At 47.2% G+C, this 17,225-nt stretch overlaps 2 protein-coding genes and 1 long non-coding RNA gene across 5 annotated transcripts in view; 1 reads left to right on the top strand and 2 right to left on the bottom strand.

Annotated features, from left to right (window-relative positions):
• The window catches only part of TNFAIP8L1 (TNF alpha induced protein 8 like 1), a 228,906-nt gene extending 217,880 nt beyond the window's left edge, over positions 1-11,026 (bottom strand). The window contains exons 1-2 of one of the 3 annotated variants that reach the window (XM_081895949.1): positions 10,775-11,014; positions 7,991-8,064 (exon numbers count right to left, since the gene is read on the bottom strand). The gene's annotated coding sequence lies outside the window, so the exon portion shown is untranslated. Of the gene's footprint in view, positions 1-7,990; positions 8,065-10,774 lie in introns of all 3 variants that reach the window. The other 2 variants (XR_014164263.1, XM_081895950.1) reach the window with 2 other exon arrangements.
• The window catches only part of LOC309361041, a 559,475-nt gene that overhangs the window by 143,642 nt on the left and 398,608 nt on the right, over positions 1-17,225 (bottom strand). The gene's annotated exons all lie outside the window — the stretch shown is intronic.
• SEMA6B (semaphorin 6B) overlaps positions 1-17,225 on the top strand; it is a 388,774-nt gene that overhangs the window by 10,832 nt on the left and 360,717 nt on the right. The window lies entirely within an intron of this gene.

The following is a 17,225-nucleotide window of genomic DNA, read 5'->3' as shown; positions in this document are numbered from 1 at the left end:
GGGATGCCTTCAGATGTTTTCTAAAAGTTTGGTAGTTGTTGTTCTCCTTGACATCTGGTGGGAGGGCGTTCCACAGGGCGGGCGCCACCACCGAGAGGGCCCTCTTCCTGGTTTCCTGTAACTTGGCTTCTCACAGTGAGGGAACTGCCAGAAGGCCCTCGGAGCTGGACCTCAGCTTCCGGGCAGAATGATGGGGGTGGAGACGCTCCTTCAGGTCTACTGGACTGAGGCCATTTAGGGCTTTCAAGGTCAGCACCAACACTTTGAATTGTGCTCGCAAACGTACTGGGAGCCAGTGTAGGTCTCTCAAGACCGGTGTTATGTGGTCTCGGCGGCTGCTCCCAGTCCCCAGTCTAGCTGCCGCATTCTGGATTAGTTTCCGGGTCACCTTCAAAGGTAGCCCCACGTAGAGCACTGTATCCAGTACAGTGGACGCTCGGGTAGCGAATGTGATCTGTGCGGGAGGCACGTTTGCAACCTGCAGCGCCGTGATTTAGTGCTTCTGTGCATGCACGAAACCCGGAAGTAACCCGTTCCGGTACTTCCGGGTTCGGCGCAGTGCGCAACCCGAAATCGCGCAACTTGAAGCGTCTGTAACCTGAGGTATGACTGTATTGAAGACCCAATTGGATGTGTCTCCTTTTCAGTTGAGGTGAGTTTGCTCTACAGGCTGTGTTGCAAAGGAACAGCTGGAAGTTGCCTCCAGTCAGCTAATCGGCACCAACTTCAAACTCTGCTCTCTGCAGGGATCAGCTGTGCTACGGAATCTTGTATTGCAGCTGATCCCAGCAGGCTTGAAGTCAGAGATGATCCCTGATGGGCGGGCGGAAGAAGAGAAGAAGAGTTTGGATTTGATATCCTGCCTTTCACTCCCTTTAAGGAGTCTGAAAGCGGCTAACATTCTCCTTTCCCTTCCTCCCCGACAACAAACACCCTGTGAGGTGAGTGGGGCTGGGAGACTTCAGAGAAGTGTGACTGGCCCAAGGTCACCCAGCAGCTGCAGGTGGTGGAGCGGAGACGCGATTCACCAGATTACGAGACTACCGCTCTTAACCACTACACCGCACTGCCTTCAGATTCTGCTTTGGCTACTGGGATCGGCTGTGCTGTGGTGCTCCCTCTAGAAATTCTGCACCACAGCCGAGGACTTTGAGTCAGCACCGATCAGTTGATAGGTACTGAATTTGAGTGCTGTTGTTTGCTGGGATCCTGGGATCGGCTGTGCTTATAGAGTTCCCCATGGAGAATTCTGTAACACCCAGCAGATTTTGGCTGAATGTTAAGAAACGCTTTTCCAATGACAAGAGCAGTTGGCTCCTCACCTCTCTCGCCCTGACCTAGCCACTGTGATCCACATGGCGGTCACCTCCAGGCTTGATTATTGTAACTCACTCTACGGGACTGACCCAGAAACTCCAGCGGGTGCAGAATGCCACGGCGAGACTCCTTATGGGGTCTTTGCCGCAGGATCACATTCACCCAGTGCACTGGCTCCTGGTGGAGTACAGGATCAGGTTTAAGGTGCTGGTTTTAACCTTTAAAGCCCTATACGGCCTAGGACCCTCGGACCTACAGAACTGCCTCTCCTGGCATGTCCCACGGAGGACCTTACGGTCTTCAAATAAAAACATCTTGGAGTTCCCAGGCCACGGGGAGCTTAGGCTGGCCTCAACCAGAGCCAGGGCCTTTTCAGTACTGGCCCCAACTTGGTGGAACGCTGTGTCGCAAGAGACTAGGGCCCTGCGGGACTTGACGTCTTTCTGCAGGGCCTGCAAGATGGAGCTTTTCCACCAGGCCTTTGGCCAAGGCAGTCTGACCCCCTCCTTCTGTAATCTTCACAGAACTCTAACCCGATGGTTGCCATTAATTTGATTCTGAATTGATTCTGGAACGTATTTTAATTAACTGCGTGATTTTATGTACGCTGTGCTGTTTTTACCTGTTGTTAGCCGCTCTGAGCCTGGCTTTGGCCAGGGAGGGTGGGATACAAATAAAAAAATTATTGTTTTATTATTATTATTATTATTAAGAGCTGTTCAACAATGGAACAGGCTTTTTGTCGAAAATGTATAATCTGCTGTTGGAATGGAATACACAGGATGAAACAGTTAAATCAGCTATGATCAAGTGGGCACAAGATATTGGTCATAACATTATGTTTGTATTAAATTTACAGCATGTAATGCCCTAAAAGAAAATATTATGAAAATGATTTACAGGTGGTACATGACCCCAGTCAAGCTTGCAAAAATTTACCACTTGCCTGATAATAAATGTTGGAAATGTAAAGAGAATGAAGGTACATTCTTTCACCTCTGGTGGACATGCCCAAGGATTAAGGTCTTCTGGGAAATGATTTATAATGAAATAAAAAAGGCACTTAAATATACCTTTCTGAAGAAACCAGAGGCCTTTCTCCTGGGTATGTTAGGCCAATCGGTGTTAAAGAAGGACAGAACATTTTTTATGTATGCCACAACAGCAGCAAGAATACTTATCGCAAAGTATTGGAAGACACAAGAATTACCCACCGTGGAAGAATGGCAGATGAAGGTTATAGACTATATGGGACTGGCAGAAATGACTGGCAGAATCCGTGACCAGGGAAAAGAGACGGCGGAAGAAGACTGGAAGAAATTTAAGGACTATCTTAAGAAACATTGCAAGATTATTGAATGTTAGAACGATGTTGACTTAGAAATTAAGGGGTTTCTAGCTGTAAGGATGATGTAATTAAGAAAAGAAAGATTAAAAATTAAATCAGAAATTAGGGGAAGGATTTGCTGAATTGGCTTGATTAGAGATTGGAATACAGAGAGGGGAGGTATGAGGAGGTCGGGAAAGTAAGTTATACGACCATAAGGGAATGAAATTATACCTGTTTTTTGTTTTGTATGTATGTTTATCTTATTGTCATTTCTGTTTTCTTTTTGTTTCTCTTTTTTGGTTGTTTTTATGTTATATAATTTTTTGAAAACTTCAATAAATATTCTTAAAACAAAACAAAACAATGGAACAGGCTTTCTTGGGAGGTGATTGGCTCTCTGGGACAGCTATCTATCAGGGATGTTGTGGTTGCACTGGCGGGGGCTGGACTAGCAGATCTCTCAGGCCCCATACGCCTCTATGATTGCAATGGGGACAAGCCCTTCTGCGACTGCGCTGCTGGCAAAGTTGAGCTCTCTGGAAAACCCGGCTAAGATTGCAAGCGCAGGCTGACAATTGAAGGAGGAAGCCGTTCCATGGAAGGGCAGCTTGCCGTGCTTTGGAGCTGCATAAATATTCCCGCTAACGAGCCAATTAGTTACACCAAGCGAGGGAAATATTAGGCGCCAGAGCAGATTGGGCCATAAATCACGTCGGCAAAGCAGCGTCCCGTGGCAGCTTTTCTGAGCCCTGGAGTTTGTTTTCCAAGCTGGTTTGGCGATCTGAGTCAGGATTTGACCTCCGAATCCTCACCCTGAATACCCTTCTGCTCCCAAACCTGAGTGATATGGCAGTTAATAATTTTTTTTTTTCCAGGAATATTTATTGAGATTTTCAATAATAATACAATAAAAATAAAAAAATAAAAAAGACAAAAAATATAATGACAAAAATACAAAAATAAAAATAATTTAAAAAACCCCAAAACAGATAAAATTTCCCTTTACTTATTTTTCATTAACTTATTTCCCAGACCTCATACCTCCCTTTTTTTGTATTCCAATTCAAATTATTAGTTCAGCAAATCCTTATTAATAAATTTTAACCTATTTCTAAATCCTTCCCCCCCCCATATTTATCTTAAAGCATTGCAGCTGGAAACCACTTAATTTCTATCCGACATCCTTCTAACATTCATTAATTTTGCAATATTTCTGTAAATAGTCTTTAAATTTCTTCCAATCTTATAATAATAAATAAATTAAATGCACACTTTCCGCACCCAGGAGTCACGATTTGGAAGGTCTCTTTGCAACGGGAGGGCCAGGAAGGCGAGTCAAAGGTGAACGCCTCACAAGTTTGTGTGATCGTCCGCTGAAGCTTAACCCCTGAACCTCTTTTCCTGCGCAGCGAGAAAACAGGTGACGCAATTAAAGGGGGATTTCTTCTGAGCACAGGATATATCGGCAGGAAGCTGCAGAATATGCGCTGACTGGAATTGAAGCAGCACGACTGCTCCAAATCTCTTGCAGGAGCAAGCAGCGCTGAAATTGGGAACATGGCTAGCTGCTCCCAAAGCACAAAACCACCACGGATTTGCAATAAAACAGACCTCTAGAGTAGGGCAAGGACACGGGTGGCGCTGTGGGTTAAACCACAGAGCCTAGGGCTTGCCGATCAGAAGGTCGGCGGTTCGAATCCCTGCGACGGGGTGAGCTCCCGTTGCTCGGTCCCTGCTCCTGCCAACCTAGCAGTTTGAAAGCACGTCAAAAGTGCAAGTAGATAAATAGGTATCACTCCGGCGGGAAGGGAAATGGCGTTTCCGTGCGCTGCTCTGGTTCACCAGAAGCGGCTTAGTCCTGCTGGCCACATGACCCAGAAGCTGTACGCCGGCTCCCTCAGCCAGTAAAGCAAGATGAGCGCCGCAACCCCAGAGTCGGCCACGACTGGACCTAATGGTCAGGGGTCCCTTTACCTTTAGAATAGGGCTACCAGATGTCCCCATTTCCCGGGGACAGTCCCTGGATTTGCGAATAAGTCCCCGGACAAATTCCATCCCCGGAATGTCCCCGGATTTCATCTCATGTCCCCGGGAAACGCAGCAGCGGCAGTGTCAGCAGCCCAGAGCAGTTGGCTCTGGCTGGCTTCAGGAGCTGCTCAGAAGTCCCCATATTATGGTGGTTCAAGGGCTCTCAGATGCAGCCTCTGAGCTGCCTCCACCTTCCCTGACCCCAGAAACTAAGCTGTGAAGGGAGGCTTCATGCTGCCTATCGGAGCAGCCTCCCAACTCCTACTTGTGTGCAAGCAGGAGCGGAGCAGGGATCTCTCAGCTGTGAAGGGAGGCTGCATGCTGCCTATCAGAGCTTGCGTGTAAGCAGGAGGGGGTAGGGATCTCTCAGCCGGGCAACGGGAAACCTCTATTCCCAGCTGATGGATCCCCGCCCTCTCCTGCTTGCACGCAAGTAGGAATGGGATTGGGGCTGCTCCAATGGGAAGGGAGGCATCGCGCTGCCCGAGCCTCGCCACTGCCACTGCTCTCGCCCCCCCCTCTCCGCCTTCCATGCCTGACCCATCGCACACCGCTGACCCACCACTGAAGAACCAACAACTCAGGGGCTGCCCAGGCTCATGGAGAAAGGAGATAGAAGCCTCAGAGGAAGGGGAAACGTGGTGGTTGAGGTCAAGGTGGCGGCCACCCATCTGCCACTGCCTTTGCTGCAGCATCAACGTCCTGAACATATAAAGGACCCCTGACCATTAGGTCCAGTCGTGGCCGACTCTGGGGTTGCGGTGCTCATCTCGCTTTATTGGCCGAGGGAGCCGGCGTACAGCTTCTGGGTCATGTGGCCAGCAGGACTAAGCTGCTTCTGGCGAACCAGAGCAGCGCATGGAAACGCTGTTTACCTTCCTGCCAGAGTGGTACCTATTTATCTACTTGCACTTTGACGTGCTTTCGAACTGCTAGGTTGGCAGGAGCAGAGACCGAGCAATGGGAGCTCACCCCATCGCGGGGATTCGAACCACCGACCTTCTGATCGGCAAGCCCTAGGCTCTGTGGTTTAACCCACAGCGCCACCCGTGTCCCTATCCCGAAAGTGTAGTATTTATTTATTTAATAGTTAAAGTGTCCCCGGATTCATTGAAAAAATCTGGTAACCTTACATATGGACGCTGAAGCACCGAAACTGTGAAGCTTCTTGCTACTGGGTGCTGAACGTTGTTTAAGTAGAATCACAGAATCACAGAACTGTAGAGGTGGAAGGGACCTGAAAGAGTCATTTAGTCAAGCCCCCTTGGAAGGCAGGAATCCCAACTAAAGCATCCATGACAGATGGCCATCCAACCTCTGCTTGGAAACCTCCAACGGATGAGAGTCCCTCATCTTTCCTCTGTTGAACTGCTCTTACTGTCAGAAAGTTCTTCCTAATGTTGAGTCGGAATCTCCTTTCTTGTAACTACAAGCCATGGGTTCGAGTCCTACCCATGGGTTCGAGTCTGGGCTGCATCAATAGGAGTATAGCATCTAGACCAAGGGAAGTAATAGTGCCACTGTATTCGGCTCTGGTCAGACCTCACCTGGAGTACTGTGTCCAGTTCTGGGCACCACAGTTCAAGAAGGACACTGACAAACTGGAACGTGTCCAGAGGAGGGCAACCAAAATGGTCAAAGGCCTGGAAACGATGCCTTATGAGGAACAGCTAAGGGAGCTGGGCATGTTTAGCCTGGGGAAGAGGAGGTTAAGGGGTGATATGATAGCCATGTGCAAATATATAAAAGGATGTCACATAGAGGAGGGAGAAAGGTTGTTTTCTGCTGCTCCAGAGAAGCGGACACGGAGCAATGGATCCAAACTACAAGAAAGAAGATTCCACCTCAACATTAGGAAGAACTTCCTGACAGTAAGAGCTGTTTGACAGTGGAATTTGCTGCCAAGGAGTGTGGTGGAGTCTCCTTCTTTGGAGGTCTTTAAGCAGAGGCTTGACAACTATATGTCAGGAGTGCTCTGATGGTGTTTCCTGCTTGGCAGGGGGTTGGACTCGATGGTCCTTGTGGTCTCTTCCAACTCTATGATTCTACCCTCCAGAGCAAGAGGGAAAGTAATCTTGTTATATTCATAGTATTGAAATGTGGCTTTTTGTATGTCATTCTTTCTGCTTTGCTGCTTAAAAACAAGGCAAACCTTAAAAAATGTAGCATAAACACCACAGCTGGGAAACACTGGCCTGTGAGTGCTCCAGTTGGAGAACAGCCTTTACCAAAGGTGTCATGGGTTTTGAAGATGCTTGAACTCAGGACGCAAGGGAGAAACATGCTAAGAGGAAGGCACGCTTGGCAAACCTTAACCGGGATCAACTCCCACCCGGAAACCTCTGTCCCCACCGTGGAAGGACGTGTGGATCCAGAATTGGCCGCCACTGGTTGGCCAATTGGTGCCAAAGAAGGATAGAACTTTCTTTATGTATGCTACAACAGCAGCAAGAATACTTATTGCAAAGTATTGGAAGACACAAGATTTACCCACTCTGGAAGAATGGCAAATGAAGGTTTTGGACTATATGGGATTGGCAGAAATGACTGGCAGAATCCGAGACCAGGGAGAAGAGTCGGCGGAAGAAGAATGGAAGAAATTTAAAGACTATTTACAGAAACATTGCAAAATTAATGAATGTTAGAATGACGTTGGAATGAATTTATGTGATTTTAGCAGAAATGTTACAAAGATTTAGGAAAAAACAGACTGTTAATTGGTGAAAGGAGGGAAAGTAAAGTTATATTAATATCAAGATAAATTACAGGACAAAGATTTGAAAAGAGAGAAAGGATTTGCTGGAATGGATAATTGACCTAGAATACAAAAAAGGGAGGTGTGAGGAGGTCAGGGAAATAAGCTAATGAAATATAAGTAATGGGAAGATTTGTTGTTTTTTTACTTGTTTTTTCTTTTTTCTTTTTCTTTTTTCTTCTTTGTATTTTATCTTTTTTTTGTTTGTTTAAAATGATGTTTTTTCTTTTCTCTTTTTGTACCTCTAAAAATTTTAATAAATATCTTGCAAAAATTGGCCGCCACAGTCACTTATGGACTCATTGTTAAAACTGCGTTTTTGGTAAGGTTACCAGACTTCCTCGTTTCCCGGGGACAGTCCCTGGATTTACAAATCAGTGCCCATACAAAATCCATTGAAGTTGAAAAGCGTCCCCAGATTCATTGAAAAAAATCTGGTAACCTTAGATAATCTTACTCAGCTACAAGGGATCGCCAAGGAAGAAGATTGACATGTGGTCTTTTGTATGTTATTCTTTCTGTTTAGCTATTTTTCTAGAAAAAGAGGTGCCAGAACTCACCGTGAATGCCTCTCTCTTTCTATTAGAACGGCGCCCACCTGAGAGGGGCGGAACTGAGTTCCAGTGAGTTCTGGCTGGAAAAAAAGCCCTGGCTGTTACTGTGAAATGTTTACTTTGCTAGTGTTCTGCTACATTATTATGACATATTTTGGGGGTAGCGTTTGATGAAAATTCATCTCTGTTCCTTTGTTGTAAGCCGCTCTGAGCATGGTTTTGTGTGTCCGAAGGCAGTATACAAATACCGTATCTTTCGCTCTATAAGACGCACCAGACCACAAGACGCACCTAGTTTTTGGAGGAGGAAAACAAGAAAAAAATATATTCTGAATCTCAGAAGCCAGAACAGCAAGAGGGATCGCTGCGCAGTGAAAGCAGCGATCCCTCTTGCTGTTCTGGCTTCTGGGATAGCTGCGCAGCCTGCATTCGCTCCATAAGACGCACACACATTTCCCCTTACTTTTTAGGAGGGAAAAAGTGAGTCTTATAGAGCAAAAAATATGGTAAAATGAATGAATGGAACTGGGACTTGATTCAGAGCAAGCACACCTTAGCGTTGTGTTGTGTTGTGTGGCTGCAGTCAGCCTTTCTCCTGAGTAGGCTATGCATAGGCTTGAGCCAACTGAAGCCTCTCCACCCAACGGAATTTAGGGACAACCTTTTGGAAAGGGCAACCTGAGGCGATGATTTGCTCAGAAGAGGAATCGGCACTTGGTTGCTAAACAGCGAGTCATCCTTTTGGGTTACCTTAACTTGCTGCTATCTTAAGGAAATCAGCTCTGAGTGCTCACTGGAAGGACAGATCCTGAAGCTGAGGCTCCAATACTTTGGCCACCTCATGAGAAGAGAAGACTCCCTGGAAAAGACCTTGATGCTGGGAAAGATGGAGGGCACAAGGAGAAGGGGACGACAGAGGACGAGATGGTGGGACAGTGTTCTCGAAGCGACCAGCATGAGTTTGACCAAACCGTGGGAGGCAGTGGAAGACAGGAGTGCCTGGTGTGCTCTGGTCCAGGGGGTCACGAAGAGTCGGACATGACTAAACGACTAAGCAACAACAACAACAATAACAAACTTGCTGCTGGGAGGATTAAAACGCTGATTTTGGCGATTAGGATCGTAATTATGATCTCAGCCCTGGGCGCTCCTTTGCGGGTGAAAACAAGCTGGCGAAAGCAGAACCTGCAAATTCCTTAGCAACCGCCGTTAAACTCAGGGTGCCGATTTTTAAACTGTGTGATTTTCTAAATTCTAACCGAGGAGGGTAATTCTGTCTGCTCCACACTGTTCTCAACGTTTAAATTTTGCGTACAAATTGCAGTAGCTGGTGTTTCAATCGGGTCTGGCGATTTTTACGCACACAGCTGCGTTTATTTACATGTTTGCATTCTGCACTCAAATTACAGGCGGCCACGTGACCCCATCCAAATCTGTGAGAGCTTAATAATTTTTTTAAAAAACCAGGTGTTTGTGTATTTTGAATGTTCTTCTCCTTTTCTGCCTCCCACACGCATCCTTCCTGTGCTTCCTATTGTTTGCAGCAAATATGTAACTCTGGAGCAGAAAGCTCATGTCCTTGCATTGTTTTTTATTTAACCCCCCAACCAGGTAGTAAAAACACTTTGTACGTGCTCAGAGGTGCTCCCATTTGCTCCCGGCCAGCTCGATGGAAACCTGCCTGTCCACTTCAAGTGCCAGAATCCGACCCGAAAGATCTTATTCTTCCTTCCCAGCCCCAGCAGAACCACTAAAGTGTTTCTGGGGATAGCAGCTAAGTCGGGAGAGCAGGTAACTCCTAATCTCAAGGGTCGTGGGTTCGAGCCCTGCGTTGGGCAAAGCAGATTCCTGGGTTGGGCTAGATGACCCCGCGGGGTCCCTTCCCACTCTAAAATTTGATGATTCTTTGAAATGCCAAGTTATTGTTTGCATTATGCCTGGAGACAGCAGGGTAAGACCTCGTGGGCATAGCAGGGGTTAGATGGTTGTCTGTCATGGATACTTTAGTGGAGATTTTAGTGGCGCTGTGGGTTAAACCACAGAGCCTAGGGCTTGCCATTCAGAAGGTCGGCAGTTCGAATCCCCGCGACGGGGTGAGCTCCCGTTGCTCGGTCCCTGCTCCTGCCAACCTAGCAGTTTGAAAACACACCAGCGCAAGTAGATAAATAGGTACCTCTCTGGCGGGAAGGTAAACGGTGTTTCCGTGCGCTGCTCTGGTTTGCCAGAAGCGGCGTAGTCCTGCTGGCCACATGACCCGGAAACTGGACGCCGGATCCCTCGGCCAGTAAAGTGAGATGAACGCCACAACCCCAGAGTCGGTCATGACTGGACCTAATGGACAGGGGTCCCTTTACCTTTACCTTACCAGGATTACAGCGGGTTGGGCTGGATGACATTGCGGTCCCTTTTAGCTCTACAATTCTATTATCTTTTCTACTCTTTTGTTCTTCTCCTCTTTCTTTCCCCCTTTCCTTCTCTCTTTCGTCTCCCTCCCTCCTTCCTTCCTTCTTCCCTCCCTTCTCTCTTCCTCCTTCCTTCCTTCTCTCTCCCTTCCAAAATAAACTATCTTACAGAAAGCAAAGCCATGACCATCAGCAAACCACCCCAAAAACCACCGCACAGCCACATTTTTCCTGGCTCACAGCTCCCCGTCTTGGCAACTAGACAAGAAGGAAGTGCGCCTTAGCCCAGCCACTCCAAGTCTGTCCAGTCGCCAGCCCTTCGGGTTTCGTGGGAACCCGGCTACCCCGGGGCGCGCGCTCTCGCGCGCTCTCTCCTGCTGCCTCTTACCTGGTCTGATTCTGCCACATGAGCCGCAGACCCCTCCGGGTCTTCTCCTCCAAACGGGTGCAACACCCTCGTCTGCAAATCCGCCTCTCCTTAACCTCAAAGATCCGCTTGAGGAAAAGGCGGATCCTTTGGGTTTTGTTTGTTTGTTTTAAAAAGATGTTGCAGATACCCTTAATTGAAAGACAATGTCTCAACTTGGCCAAGGCTCCTTTTCTCTCTCTCTCTCTCTCTCTCTCTCTCTCTCTCTCTCTCTCTCTCTCTCTCTCTCTCTCTCTCTCTCTCTCTCTCTCTCTCTCTCTCTCTCTCTCTCTCTCTCTCTCTCTCTCTCCTCCCTCCCTCCCTCCCTCCCTCCCTCCCTCCCTCCGCATCAGGAGTCCAAGGTTGAAACCCGAAGCTTTTTGCAACACAGAGGCAAGTTTCAAATTCAAAGAGAGGTGGGGGGGCGGTGAGGAGGAGGGGGGGGAGGGTGACAGGCCAGGCAGCCAACCAACCATTGCGCAGGGCTACCTACGAAGCAGCCAATGGGGAATCCAGGAGAAATAGGAGGGCGCAAAGTAGAGGGATGGGGGCGAGGGAGGAAAAGGGGGCGAGGAAAGCGCATTCCTTGATCAGCCCCTGTGCAGCCTCTGAGAAGCGGGAGGGATGTGGGTCTAAGTAAGGAGACCCCCCCCCCCAAATCTCAAAGCAGACAAGGCACAATGCCAGAAGTCCTTCTTGAGCTACGTGGGGCGGGTAGTGGGGTGCGCGCACCCTTCTTTTCCATTCCTCTTTCTCCCCACCAGTGGCGTAGCGTGGGTTGTCAGCACCCGGGGCAAGGCAAGTAATTTGCACCCCCTAACCCGTGGATTTGCGCCCCCTAACCCGTGGATTTGCGCCCCCTAACCCCCAGGTGTTGCGCCCGGTGCGGCCGGCCCCCCCCCGCACCCCCACGCTACGCCACTGCTCCCCACTTTCTCTGGGTGCAAAATTGGCTCGCAGAACGCAGCGTGGGAGGTGAACCTTCCAGGTTCTGCAGAGAGAGATCCCAGGACATGCCCGGTTGCCATATGTCCTCTTTTCCCAGGACATGTCCTCTTTTTCATGAGTCGCCAAAGTGATCCATAGTTGTTGTTGTTGTTTAGTCGCATCGCTGTCAACTTTCCCCTTTTCTTGCGAGGAATCCTATTCGAAATAAGGGATTTTCCCTTTAAAAAAGGGAAACTTTGACAGCTATGTTTAGTCGTGTCCGACTCTTCGTGACCCCATGGACCAGAGCACGCCAGGCACTCCTGTCTTCCACTGCCTCCCGCAGTTTGGTCAAACTCATGCTGGTAGCTTCGAGAACACTGTCCCACCATCTCGTCCTCCGTCGTCCCCTTCTCCTTGTGGCCTCCATCTTTCCCAACATCAGGGTCCTTTGCAGGGAGTCTTCTCTTCTCATGAGGTGGCCAAAGTCTTGGAGCCTCAGCTTCAGGATCTGTCCTTCCAGTGAGCACTCAGGGCTGATTTCCTTCAGAATGGAGAGGTTTGATCTTGTTGCAGTCCATGGGACTCTCAAGAGTCTCCTCCAGCACCAGAATTCAAAAGCATCCATTCTTGGGTGATCAGCCTTCTTTAGGGTCCATCTCTCACTTCCATACATCACGACTGGGAAAACCATAGCTTTAACTATACGGACCTTTGTTGGCAAGGTGATGTCTCTGCTTTTTAAGATGCTGTCTAGGTTAAAAGTAGATGATGGCAAATGCATCCTCTTATTTATTTATTTATTACTCTTCACAATACAGTGGTACCTCAGGTTAAGTACTTAATTCATTCCGGAGGTCCGTACTTAACCTGAAACTGTCCTTAACCTGAAGCACCACTGTAGCTAATGGGGCCTCCCGCTGCCACTGTGCCGCCAGAGCACGATTTCCGTTCTTAACCTGAAGCACTATTTCTGGGTTAGCAGAGTCTGTAACCTGAAGCGTATGTAACCTGAAGCATATTCAACCCAAGGTACCACTGTATTGGAAATCCTAGCTGGGACTTTTTGGGGCTTTCCCAGAAGGGTGTGTGTGGCTGCATGTTCTTGACAAAATTGCCATACGTTTGTGGGGGCTTTCTTCTGTTCTCTCTCTTTTTTTAAAAAATATCAGTTTTAGGTCGGCAGAACTGCAACTGACAAAGGGCACCGCAACACATCGGCTGCCACAACCTCCTCCAAGAATAAAAGCTTCATTTGAATGATTGAATTGCATTATAATTGCATCATTGTTATAATGAGGCTATTAGGTAAAGGTAAAGGGAGCCCTGACCATTAGGTCCAGTCGTGGCCAACTCTAGGGTTGCGGTGCTCATCTCGCTTTATTGGCCGAGGGAGCCGGCGTACAGCTTCTGGGTCATGTGGCCAGCATGACTAAGCCACTTCTGGCGAACCAGAGCAGCACACGGAAACGCCGTTTAGCTTCCCGCCGGAGTGGTACCTATTTATCTACTTGCACTCTGACGTGCTTTCGAACTGCTAGGTGGGCAGGAGCAGGGACCGAGCAACGGGAGCTCACCCCATCTCAGGCAACAAAGAAAATTGCATAAAATAGAAAATTTATAAATAACAAAATAAAGAAGTTACAAAGATAAGAGACAAAGAAATCAAATTAAAAAAAGGAAAGTTATTTACATAGTCAAATTACTCATCCACACAGTTCTTCCCATCCTCATTATACAGTTTGATATAACATTCTTTTTTACACAGGTTTACATTGTATAATATCATTTCTTTCTGCTTTGTATACATTCCTTTGATCTTTTTCTTTACAAATACTGTATCACTTAATTTCTGCTAATATGGAGTTATTTGTACAATAAAGTTTTACATAATTCTTAAATATTATCCATTCTCTCATTGTTTTTTGTTTCACTATTCCTCGAAATGATCCCGTCAGTTTTGCTAATTGTAGATATTCTGACATGAGTATCTGCCAACCTGTAATCTCTGGGAGAGCTTCATTCTGCCAGTTTCTTGCTATAAGGGTTCTAGCTGCTGTTATACCACATAGATAAACTCAGACAGCATCTTAAAAAGCAGAGACATCACCTTGCCAACAAAGGTCTGTATAGTTAAAGCTATGGTTTTCCCGGTAGTGATGTAGGGAAGTGAGAGCTGGACCATAAAGAAGGCTGATTGCCGAAGAATTGATGCTTTTGAATTCTGGTGCTGGAGGAGACTCTTGAGAGTCCCATGGACTGCAAGAAGATCAAACCTCTCCATTCTGAAGGAAATCAGCCCTGAGTGCTCACTGGAAGGACAGATCCTGAAGCTGAGGCTCCAGTACTTTGGCCACCTCAGGAGAAGAGAAGACTCCCTGGAAAAGACCCTGATGGGAAAGATGGAGGGCACAAGGAGAAGGGGACGACAGAGGACGAGATGGTTGGATAGTGTTCTCGAAGCTACCAGCATGAGTTTGACCAAACTGTGGGAGGCAGTGGAAGACAGGAGGGCCTGACATGCTCTGGTCCAGGGGGTCACGAAGAGTCGGACACGACTAAACGACTCAACAACAACAACACCTGCCTATTGTTGTAGGACCCAAGCTTAGAACATAACTCTGTGATTCTATGAAACAACTAACATGAGTTTGACCAAACTGCGGGGCGCAGTGGAAGACAGGAGTGCCTGGCTTGCTCTGTTCCATGGGGTCACAAAGAGGCGGACACGACTAAACAACTCAACAACAACATACCACGTATTGTTATACTACGTATGCCCACATGTTTTAGAGAGGGAGACAAACTTTTCTCCGTCCGTTTTCTTTGTGGCACGCATAATTTTTATGAGTGAGGGCTTTCTTCTCGTGGGGCTCTGGCATGCTTCAAAGTCTGCGCACCAGAGCCAGAAAACTCCTGGTCTTGCGGGTTGACCCTCTTCGTCCATCTTTCTCCTTTGCTCCACGACCAGTTTCCAGCGTCCTCACCCACGTCTCTGCAACAGGAGCAGCCTCTGGCTACGCTTGCCATGCGCTCTGCTGGCACTCGGCCTCTTCCGCCTCCAGCATTGCATCTCTCCCCCAGCGGGAAAATGTCGCTGTTGTTCCAGCTCTGTGGGTGGACTGCAAGAGGGTTTTGTATCTGCAGTTTCCACCACTGGAATGCCTTGAGTAAAAGGTACCTCTGAGAGTCAGCAGAGCATTCTCCCACCTGCTCGGTTTCAGTCCTGGAACAGGGGACAATTCCCACACCCCCAAACAAAGCATCACCTCCGGTTCCCATGCCTTTCATTTTGGAAAGACGGTTTCTAGCATTTCATAGAATCACAGAGTTATGTTCTAAGCTTGGTTCCTACATCAATAGGCAGGTGTTGTTGTTGAGTCATTTAGTCGTGTCCGACTCTTCGTGACCCCCTGGACCAGAGCATGCCAGGCACACCTGTCTTCCACTGCCTCCCGCAGTTTGGTCAAACTCATTTTAGTAGCTTTGAGAACAATGTCCCACCATCTCGGCCTCTGTCGTCCCCTTCTCCTTGCGCCCTCCATCTTTCCCAACATCAGGGTCTTTCCCAGGGAGTCTTCTCTTCTCATGAGGTGGCCAAAGTCTTGGAGCCTCAGCTTCAGGATCTGTCCTTCCAGTGAGCACTCAGGGCTGATTTCCTTCAGAATGGAGAGGTTTGATCTTCTTGCAGTCCATGGGACTCTCCAGAGTCTCCTCCAGCACCAGAATTCAAAAGCATCAATTCTTTGGCGATCAGCCTTCTTGATGGTCCAGCTCTCACTTCCATACATCACTATTGAGAAAACCATAGCTTTAACTATACGGACCTTTGTTGGCAAGGTGATGTCTCTGCAGGTAGGATCCTAGAATGCAACAACTGATTGGCTTGCAGGAGCAGCCCAGTCAGGCTCCAGGATTGAAACAGAATCAGCCAATCAGACAGAACCTATTGTGCAAATAATGTATATCAGGGGTGTCCAACCAGTAGATCGTGATCTACTGGTAGATCCTGGTATATCACGGGATCCTTAACATGTAAGAATCATTTATTGTTTATACCCAACCCATCTGGCTGAGTATCCCCAGCCACTCTGGGCGGCTCCCAATCAAGTGTTAAAAACAATATAGCATTAAATATTAAAAACTTCCCTAAACAGGGCTGCCTTCAGATGTCTTTTAAAAATAGGGTAGTTGTTTATTTCCTTGACATCTGCTGGGAGGGCGTTCCACAGGGCGGGTGCCACTACCCAGAAGGCCCTCTGTCTGGTTCCCTGTAACCTCACTTCTCGCAATGAGGGAACTGCCACAAGGCCCTCGGTGCTGGACCTCAGTGTCTGGGCTGGATGATGGGAGTGGAGACGCTCTTTCAGGTATAAAGGACTGAGGCTGTTTGGAGCTTTAAAGGTCAGGACCAACATTTTGAACTGTGCTCGGAAACATACAAAATGTGTACAAAAAGTTATAGGGGAAAAGCTGAAAAACTCTTTGCAATCTTCCCCAAAAAGCTCAACAACTCTAGGCACTTCCCTCCTAAACAATTCTGGGCAATCCACCTACCCCATGGACACTCCTCCTCTCTTCAGTGACAATTTTCTTTTCTGGCTGATATTTGCCCTACAAAAAAGTTTGGGTTTGATATCGCGCTTTATCACTACCCGAAGGAGTCTCAAAGCGGCTAACAATCTCCTTTTCCTTCCTTCCCCACCACAAACACTCTGTGAGGTGAGTGAGGCTGAGAGACTTCAGAGAAGTGTGACTGGCCCAAGGTCACCCAGCAGCTGCAGGTGGAGGAGAAGGGAATCGAACCCCGTTCACCAGATTATGAGTCCACCGCTCTTAACCACTACACCACACAGGCTGTTATCGGTTGCAGGCGGCTGACTGATTCGCTTCTGAATTTCGATCTGCAGTCAATGATATGGTACAATACTGTTCACTTTATTTCAGCTGTGATTCCCGCATTGCACGGGGTCAGGGGTTGGACTGGTCTCTTCCAACCCTACAAATCTTTGAAATGCCCTTTGCTTGTCCTGTGATTTCAGGAGGTTCTGGATTCAGTCTTTGTTTTTATTTTATTCCCCCCCCAATAATATTTATTATTTTTCATAGAGAAGCATAACCAAAAAAAGGAATAGACAATAATAAGAGAAAAAAAAATAAGAAAAAGAAAGAATGTAAAACGTAAAATACTTCAAATTGCCCATATATCACCACATAAACGAAAACTTAATTAATTAATTAAAATCCATCTTCATAAACGTATTACTTGACTTAACATGTATTCCATCTGAATTTCCTTGTAATTAAATGTAGCAGTTTCCAATATCATTATTTCATAAAACTGTATTACAGTCATAATCAAATTTCCTAACTTTTCTTGTCGTACATTTTCTTATTTATTTATTTATTTAATCCCAGGCCTAAATAGTTCTTTCAAATGATTGCATATCTTTAATATTACAATATTTATTGGATTCCGTCTTTGTTTTTAAAGCCTTGGAACAAC

This window comes from Podarcis melisellensis (genome assembly GCF_964234715.1).
Source record: "Podarcis melisellensis genome assembly, chromosome: 18".
NCBI lineage: Eukaryota > Metazoa > Chordata > Lepidosauria > Squamata > Lacertidae > Podarcis > Podarcis melisellensis.
Note: the sequence above shows the minus strand (reverse complement) of the source record. Positions and strands in the feature narration are given on the sequence as shown.